Source organism: Nomascus leucogenys, chromosome 21, assembly GCF_006542625.1.
Source record: "Nomascus leucogenys isolate Asia chromosome 21, Asia_NLE_v1, whole genome shotgun sequence".
NCBI lineage: Eukaryota > Metazoa > Chordata > Mammalia > Primates > Hylobatidae > Nomascus > Nomascus leucogenys.
In genome coordinates this window covers 37,555,020-37,563,041 of record NC_044401.1, presented here as the reverse complement: position 1 = coordinate 37,563,041, position 8,022 = coordinate 37,555,020, and the positions used below count along the sequence as shown (strand labels likewise).

Genomic DNA, 8,022 nt, shown 5'->3' with positions numbered 1-8,022 from the left:
TGTCCTGTTATACCTGAGGTATTTTGTGGTCTTACCCTATGCCATTTAATGAATATCATGCTGTTACCAACTATTTAATGAGAAATCGTCACTTTTGGTGCTTTATTCTTCCCTAGATGCCCTCATAAAATATTACCTGAATGTTTCTAAATAGATATTTGTAAGGGGAGTGGACACCAAAGGGCACTGTAGTGCAGCATAATGATTCTCTCGCCTCTACCAGCTCTGGGAAACAGCCGTTCAATTCTGGTGTTAGTTTTCTATTGTTGTCTTAATAAACTGTCACAAATTTGTTTGCTTACAAAAGCAGTCCGTTACATTTGTGTAGGGCAGAAGTTCTGTACTGGTCTAAGCAGACTAAACTCAAGATTGCAATAAGCTTCATTTATTTCTTTTTATTTATTTATTTTTATTTTTTTCTTCTTTTTTTTAATTATCTTTAAGTTTTAGGGTACATGTGCACAATGTGCAGGTTTGTTACATATGTATCCATGTGCCATGTTGGTGTGCTGCACCCAGGAACTTGTCATTTAACATTAGGTATATCTCCTAATGCTGTCCCTCCCCGCTCCCCCAACCCCACAACAGGCTCCAGTGTGTGATGTTTCCCTTCCTGTGTCCATGTGTTCTCATTGTTCAATTCCCACCTATAAGTGAGAACATGCGGTGTTTGGTTTTTTGTCCTTGAGATAGTATGCTGAGAATGATGGTTTCCAGCTTCATCCATGTCCCTACAAGGGACATGAACTCATCATTTTTTATGGCTGCGTAGTATTCCATGGCATATATGTGCCACATTTTCTTAATCCAGTCCATCATTGTTGGACATTTGGGTTGGTTCCGAGTCTTTGGTATTGTGAATAGACTGTGGCAAAATTTAGTTCGCTGTAGTTGTAGGACTAAGGCACTGAATTTCTGTTTGGCTGGAAGCTGAGAGACTTTTCCAGCTTCTAGATGTCACATGTTTTCTTGGCTCATAGCCCTCTTCCAACTTCATAGCCCTCTTCTTCTTCATAGCCAGTAATAATAGGTAAAGTCATTCTCACATCACATCTCTGAGTAACTTCTGCCTTTCTCTTTCTCGTTTTTTTTTGTTGTTGTTGTTGTTTGTTTGTTTGTTTTTTGATGGTGTCTCCCTCCATCACCAAGCTGGAGTGCAGTGGTGCAATCTCAGCTCACTGCAACCTCCGCCTCTCGGGTTCAAGGGATTCTCCTGCCTCAGCCTCCCGAGTTGTTGGGACTACAGGCACGAGCCAAGTCCATACAGCTAATTTCTGTATTTTTAGGAGAGACAGGGTTTCCCATGTTGGCCAAGATGGTCTCGATCTCTTGACCTCGAGATCCGCGTATCTCGTCCACCCAAAATGCTGGGATTACAGACGTGAGCCCTGCCTTTCTCTTTCTTGCTGTAGAAGTTAATATATTCAAGGTGTGCTATCAGATTATGGAGACCAAAACCCTGCCTACCACACATTTCCTACCTCTATTCTAGCTGTCTCTTCTATGAACACTTACTACATTGAAGGACATCTACATATATAATATTCAATTCTCTTGTAATTATACTATATTTTCTCAATAAATCCGTATAAGAAAATACATTTACACACATATTTTTCAAGGCCCAATGCAAAACCTACCTTTTTTTACAAAAAACTTTTTTACTTCTAATTGGAAGCAATACTTCTGTCTCCTAACTTCCTTATTGGAAAGTAGGATGGATAGGACAATTAGGAAGGGGACTGAGATTTATTTAGTGCCTATGCTATGCCAGGTGCTTTAAACGCATTTGTTGTACACATCTATCCAATGAAGTTAGCCTTATTAATCTTATTTAATGGGTGAGAAGCATGTCCCAGAGAGGGTCATTCACTACCCCAATACCACATGGCTTATAAATGAAAGTGGAATATAACTGCTGATCTAGTTGCTTCTGAAACATCTGTGTTCTTCCTGCTGCCTTAGTGCACTTTGTACTTTTATTACATACCTTATCAGGGAACATATATTTTAAGATCCCACATGTCAATAACCCCTCCCATTAGAAAAATTTAAGCCTTCATTCCACATATTACAAGAAGCACTATGCCTTCTCTGCAATCTTGGAATGATGTTCTGCTACCTCCTCTCCATGTGTTAGCTCACATGGACCTCATGCCATGTGTTACCAGCCCTTAGCAGCCCCAATTTGAGTGTAAACTCATATTGGCACTTTAGGAAATAGCTCATATCTGTTGCTGTTTTGAATGTACAGCAGCTTTCTTCTCCACTGTCACCGATGCCTTATCCATCCTTCTTAAATCCTGCAGCTGCTGTTTGCTCTCTTCACTACTTCAGCACATGCCAGGTGCTATTTCCATAATTTTGCAAAACACGAGAGACTCATGATTACTGTATTTAACATGCTTCCCTTAAAGTTTAAGATAAACAGAGAAACATCTCAGAAAAGCACAGCCAATGGCTGAAAAGGAAACAGGAGACATGGCCATTCTTAATAGTTCCTTAGTGGTCTCTGTCATCATACATTTCGCACTTGCTGTGTACCAACTTGAACCCAATATACTGTCAAGTAGCTGAGAGTCTGATTCACTCCACAGATCCTCTCTCCAAACTCCAATTCTCTCTCTCCTTCACCCTTAAAGCCTTGTGTTTTATACTAGTCATGGAAAAAATGAAACACCGAGTTCATTCATTATTTAAGCATTGAATTTTGGTGGTATGTGAAAAACAGTCCCATCCTATTCCCAGTGGTGAGATGGACAAAAGGGAGCATACTTTACTAAAGTAAAAAGATCCACTAAGGTGTTTTCTAAAATAAAAAGCCAGTTACCTTTAATACATGTTGTATACCCCACCTGCTAAGATTTGAGTGCCTTGTGGTTTTACCAAATGATTTTAGGTTTCATGACTTATTTAACTGTGCCTCTTTCATCAAACTACTTACTTTAACTGTGATGCCTTGTTTTATTTCCAATATTTTGTTAATACTTAAGATGCCATTATATTACAAAATAAAAGATTTTTGGCAAAAATAAATTAGTCCCAATAGGTATTCTATTTTAAATGGACTTTACATATTACATATGGATTGGATTTTTTCACATAAAAGTAGCATATGCTCTAAGATATATATTCTTGAAAAAAAGATTTCATTAAGAATATCTGGACATATTTAGTCACAGCTCTAGCAAGGAAAAAACAGGTTAATTATTTAAAGGTTGCTATGGTTCATTTTTTTGAGTGTATTCCTAGTGGTGCCTGAGGAAGTAAAAAATCTAACCAGTAATTAAAACCTACACAAAATTAATTCTCTCCAAGCTCTCCATACTCCATGATTCTAAGAATTGAGGAAAACATGAACATTATATCAGCAAGTCATTTAATTTCTTTTTGTCTTGTTGATAAGAAGTTGACGTAAGGTATTTACAAAAAATTATATGTGAAACCACTTATATCCTCAGATTTACAAATTTTAGCTAGAATTGTTTTGACTTAGGCAATTTGCCATGATTATATTGCCTCTATAATGCTTAAAAAGATGGCGAATACCTCAAATGAATTTGGAAACCATTGCACATAGAAATTGTAAAGCTCATGTACTTACATGTCTTTGGAAAACTGCCAAAGCATTGGGCAAGCAAACTGCCAAATATGTGCATAGGGCATTCGTGAATGACAAACTAAAGTGTGTATGAGTATGTGAAAACAGGTGGTCTGGGATGCCTGGATCAGCAAAGCATCTGGGCCCTGAAGTGTGACTGCATTATGTTTTCTACTCCCAGTGGAGAACAATTCTAATCATAAACATAAAGCCTGGCATTGTTTAGAGTCCTTTTGTTTGGCAGCGTTTGCAAGGTGATAGAATAGAAGTGGAACCCGGCCATTAATATTTGAAAATTCTAAATCTCACCCATAACTGCTTTCGATCATATCCATTCTTATGCTGTTAGCAACACTAGATGCATATATATTAATACAGCTGCCCAATTCAGCTGTTTTTCACTTTTGAAGATGCACATGTACTAAATAGATGGGATGGTTTTCTTTATTGGATGTCTTTATTGTCTACTTTGGCCCTTAATCAATGTTACTAAATAAATGCTAATTATAAAATAATACTTTTGTCTTGATTTCTCCATTTTTAGCTCTTCAATTTAAAGAGGTAGGGCTCCAAAACATCTTCCTAAACTATACTTTCTAAATTAACCACTATGCATCCTCTACATCCAGCAAAATACTCTTTCAACATAAGTTGGGAGACTATTAAATGTAAGTTTGGGCTGAACTAGAACAAATATTAAAAGTAAGTTTGGGCAGAACTAGAAAAAATTTCAATTATAATTAATTCAATTATATATTTATATTCAATTACAATAAAAATGACTAAAACAAAGCAATTGGAAGGGACATTTTTATTTGCCTAATGTGTAGTACAAACCACTTTTTAACTATATTATATTTCAATGATTCTCAGCACTGAGCAAATTTTATCACCATGGCAGGAGAGAATGCGTCTTAAAAATATTGAAGCTTAATATCCACATGTCCATGATTAAATTGATCTAATTGATCTGAGGCAGGGTCCATATTTTGCTATTTTTATAGCTTCCCTAGTGATTATAATGTGCATCTAGTATTAAAAATCATTGCTACATCTGAAGTTCTAATTCAAACTACTTTAATATCTAATACTTCTGCCCCATAGAATATTTGTAACATCCTTCTCTTGTTATTTCTCTGGACTAGGTCAAAGTGTCTTTTGTTTACCTTCTTTCTTATTCTATGTACTATTGAATTGAAGAGAAATTTAATTTTTTTTTAAAGTACTGATTTTGAAACACATAATCATTAATTGGTTTGGTGCCTTAAATGGTGAGAAGTGGATGGAAAATCTCCTATCTTACATCTCGCACCCGTTGCTTTCTTATTTGATGAACTAAATTGAAATGCAAAACCATTTGTCCTTGTAGCTCTAATTTTAAGTTAATTAAAAATGTTTCACTTTTTAGCCTGGCATTTCACAATCAGAAAATTGAATAGAAATTCAGAAAGGGCTTTTAGTGTAAGAAACCTGTAAACCTCATTTGTAAACAACTTGAGTGTCAGCATTGTCTCCTGGTTGGTGTTACTGCTAAATATTTACCTTACATTATTATAATTCATCGTGTGTAATATATTAATAAGTGGCTTTATGTAGTAGAGTCTAGGGAACATAAAGTCAAAAAAAATTAGAAAAGCTATATAGCAATATTATGCATGTGTTTTACCAACTACCTACAATGGCCTGTAGTTTGTTTTTTTAATTATCTCAATGTGAATACATACTCTGATACATCATAGACAGATATTTTTAACAAAATTACCTACGACAATAAAATTGCTAATTAAAATTAAAATTATCTATGTCTATTGTCTCTAGATAATACTACAAAATAACAGCCCCCAAAAAACTATATCAATATTACAACTCAGCGTTGCGATTTTCCTAAAGATTTGCTTCACCTCTCATTTTGCTTATCCATTTTCCTTTCTCTTCCCTCCCTTCCTTTCTTTCTTCCTTCTTTCCCTCCTTCCTTTATTGAATATCTACTCCTTCCTTAAAAAAAATAAGACAGGGTATGCAGTAAATAAGAAGTGAACAAGGACATTTTTACTTTCTAGAATTACTTTTCTGTCTTCTCTAGTTCTCATGAGATCTTCTCCCCACTCTGCACATTTCATGTGCATTACATTGGGTCCTGACTGGGTAATTCCCACAGGCATCCTATTGTGCAGACTTGCTTAGGCTATTCATCGTTATCCACTGTGCCCTAAGAAAACAGCTAATGTGCTCATACTGTCCATCTCAAAACATTCTTGTGCCACTATATATTTCCTTGCTGGTCTGCTAGATGTCTACTGAGTCCAAATAATTCACAAAGTGTTCATAGTAAAAAATGACTTATGATAAAAAATGTTTTTCTTGGTCATAAAATTTATGACTTCAGAAAAACGGCTGCAGCAGTTAGAAGATGAAAGAAACTAGCTAGAAGCCCAGTCTGGTGCCAGAAGCTTTATGTGCTATCACATAGCAGGACATTATTCTCAGTTTTGTGGGTCCCAAAATTGAGATTATTAGTTCATCCAGAGATGGATGTTAACCTACTTGTAGTATCACAGTTTATAAGAGATTTATAAATTAATGAATACACAGAGTAAACTTTTCTAGTTTATATTATATTATTATTACTATTATTATATACTGCATATTATCACCATAAGATTTGAGTTACATACAGGAACTATTTTATTGATCACTGTATTCTTAGTACCTAGACTAATGCCTGGCACATATATTAGGCCTCCAATGAATATCTGGTATAAGAATACATTTATAAAATAAAAAGATTATACTATAATTTTCTCCTTAATTCCTGCATCGTCCTTCAGGCTACAAATTCTACGAGGACAGAAACTATATTATTTACCTATGTTGTGTTGAGTTCTAACACAATGGCTTGGCTAATCAATACCTGAATGTGCATTTTTTTCTACAGAAAATTAGAGTTTAAATAATAGTAATGCTGCCCACGGATGCTGCCAAGGAAGCATCGTAAAAGTCTCTCTTGCCTGCAATCATGTCTAAGTCAGAGTCTCTTAAAGAGTCAGAACAGCTGCAGAAGCTCTTCATTGGAGGGTTCAGCTTTTAAACAACAGATAGGAGTGTGAGGAGCCATTTTGAGCAATGGGGAAGGCTCAGGGACTGTGTGGTAATGAGAGATGCAAACACCAAGCGCTCCGGGGACTGTGGGTTTGTCACATATACCACTGTGGAGGAGGTGGATGCACCCATGAATGCAAAGCCACACAAGGTGGATGGAAGAGCTGTGGATCCAAAGAGAGCTGTCTCAAGAGAAGATTCTCAAAAACCAGGTGGCCACTTATCTGCGAAAAAGATATTTGTTGGTGGCATTAAAGAAGACATTGAAGAACATTACCTAAGAGATTATTTTGAACAGCATGGAAGAATTGCAGTGATTGAAATCATGATGGACCAAGGCAGTGGCAAGAAAAGGAGCTTTGACTTTGTAACCATTGATGACTGTGATTCAGTGGATAAGACTATCATTCAGAAATACCATACTGTGATTGGCCACAACTTTGAAGTTAGGAAAGCCCTGTCAAAGAAAGAGAAGAGTAGCGCTTCATCCAGCCAAAGAGGTCGAAGTGGTTCTGGAAACTTTGGTGGTGGTCGTGGAGGTGGTCTTGGTGGGAATGACAACTTTGGTCATGGAGGAAACTTTAGTGGTCATGGTGGCTTTGGTGGCAGCCATAGTGGTAGTGAATATGGTGGCAGTGAATATGGTGGCAGTGGGGATGGCTATAATGGATTTGGTAATGATTGTGGTTATGGATGAGGTAGCCCTGGTTAGTCTGGAGGAAGCAAAGGCTATGGAAGTGGTGGACAGGGTTATGGAAACCAGGGCAGTGGTTATGGCGGGAGTGGCAGCTATGACAGCTATAACAATCGAGGTGGAGGCAGCTTTGGTGGTGTTAGTGGAAGCAATTTTGGAGGTGGTGGAAGCTACAATGATTTTGGCAATGACAACAAATCAGTATTCAAATTTTGGACTCATGAAAGAAGGAAATTTTGGAGACAGAATCTCTGACCCCTAAGGTGGGGGAGGCCAATACTTTGCCAAACCATGAAACCAAGGTGGCTATGATGGTTCCCGTAGCAGCAGTAGCTATGGCAGTTGCAGCAAATTTTAATTACTGCCAGGAAACACAGATGAAACAAACTTAGCAGGAGAGGAGAGCCAGAGAAGTGACAGGGAAGCTACAGGTTACAACAGATTTGTGAACTCCGCCAAGCCCACTGGTGGCAGGGCCTAGCTGCTACAAAGAAGACATGTTTTAGACAAATACTCATGTTTATGGGGAAAAAAACTCGAGGATTATATTTGTGACTAATTATATAACAGGTTATTTTAGTTCTTGTTCTGTGGAAAGTGTAAAGCATTCCAACAAAGAGTTTTAATG

At 37.0% G+C, this 8,022-nt stretch overlaps 1 pseudogene; it reads left to right on the top strand.

Moving 5' to 3' along the window:
• Window positions 1-6,617: 6,617 nt before the first annotated feature.
• Window positions 6,618-7,752, top strand: LOC100581088 (annotated as a pseudogene).
• The last annotated feature ends 270 nt before the right edge of the window (window positions 7,753-8,022 follow it).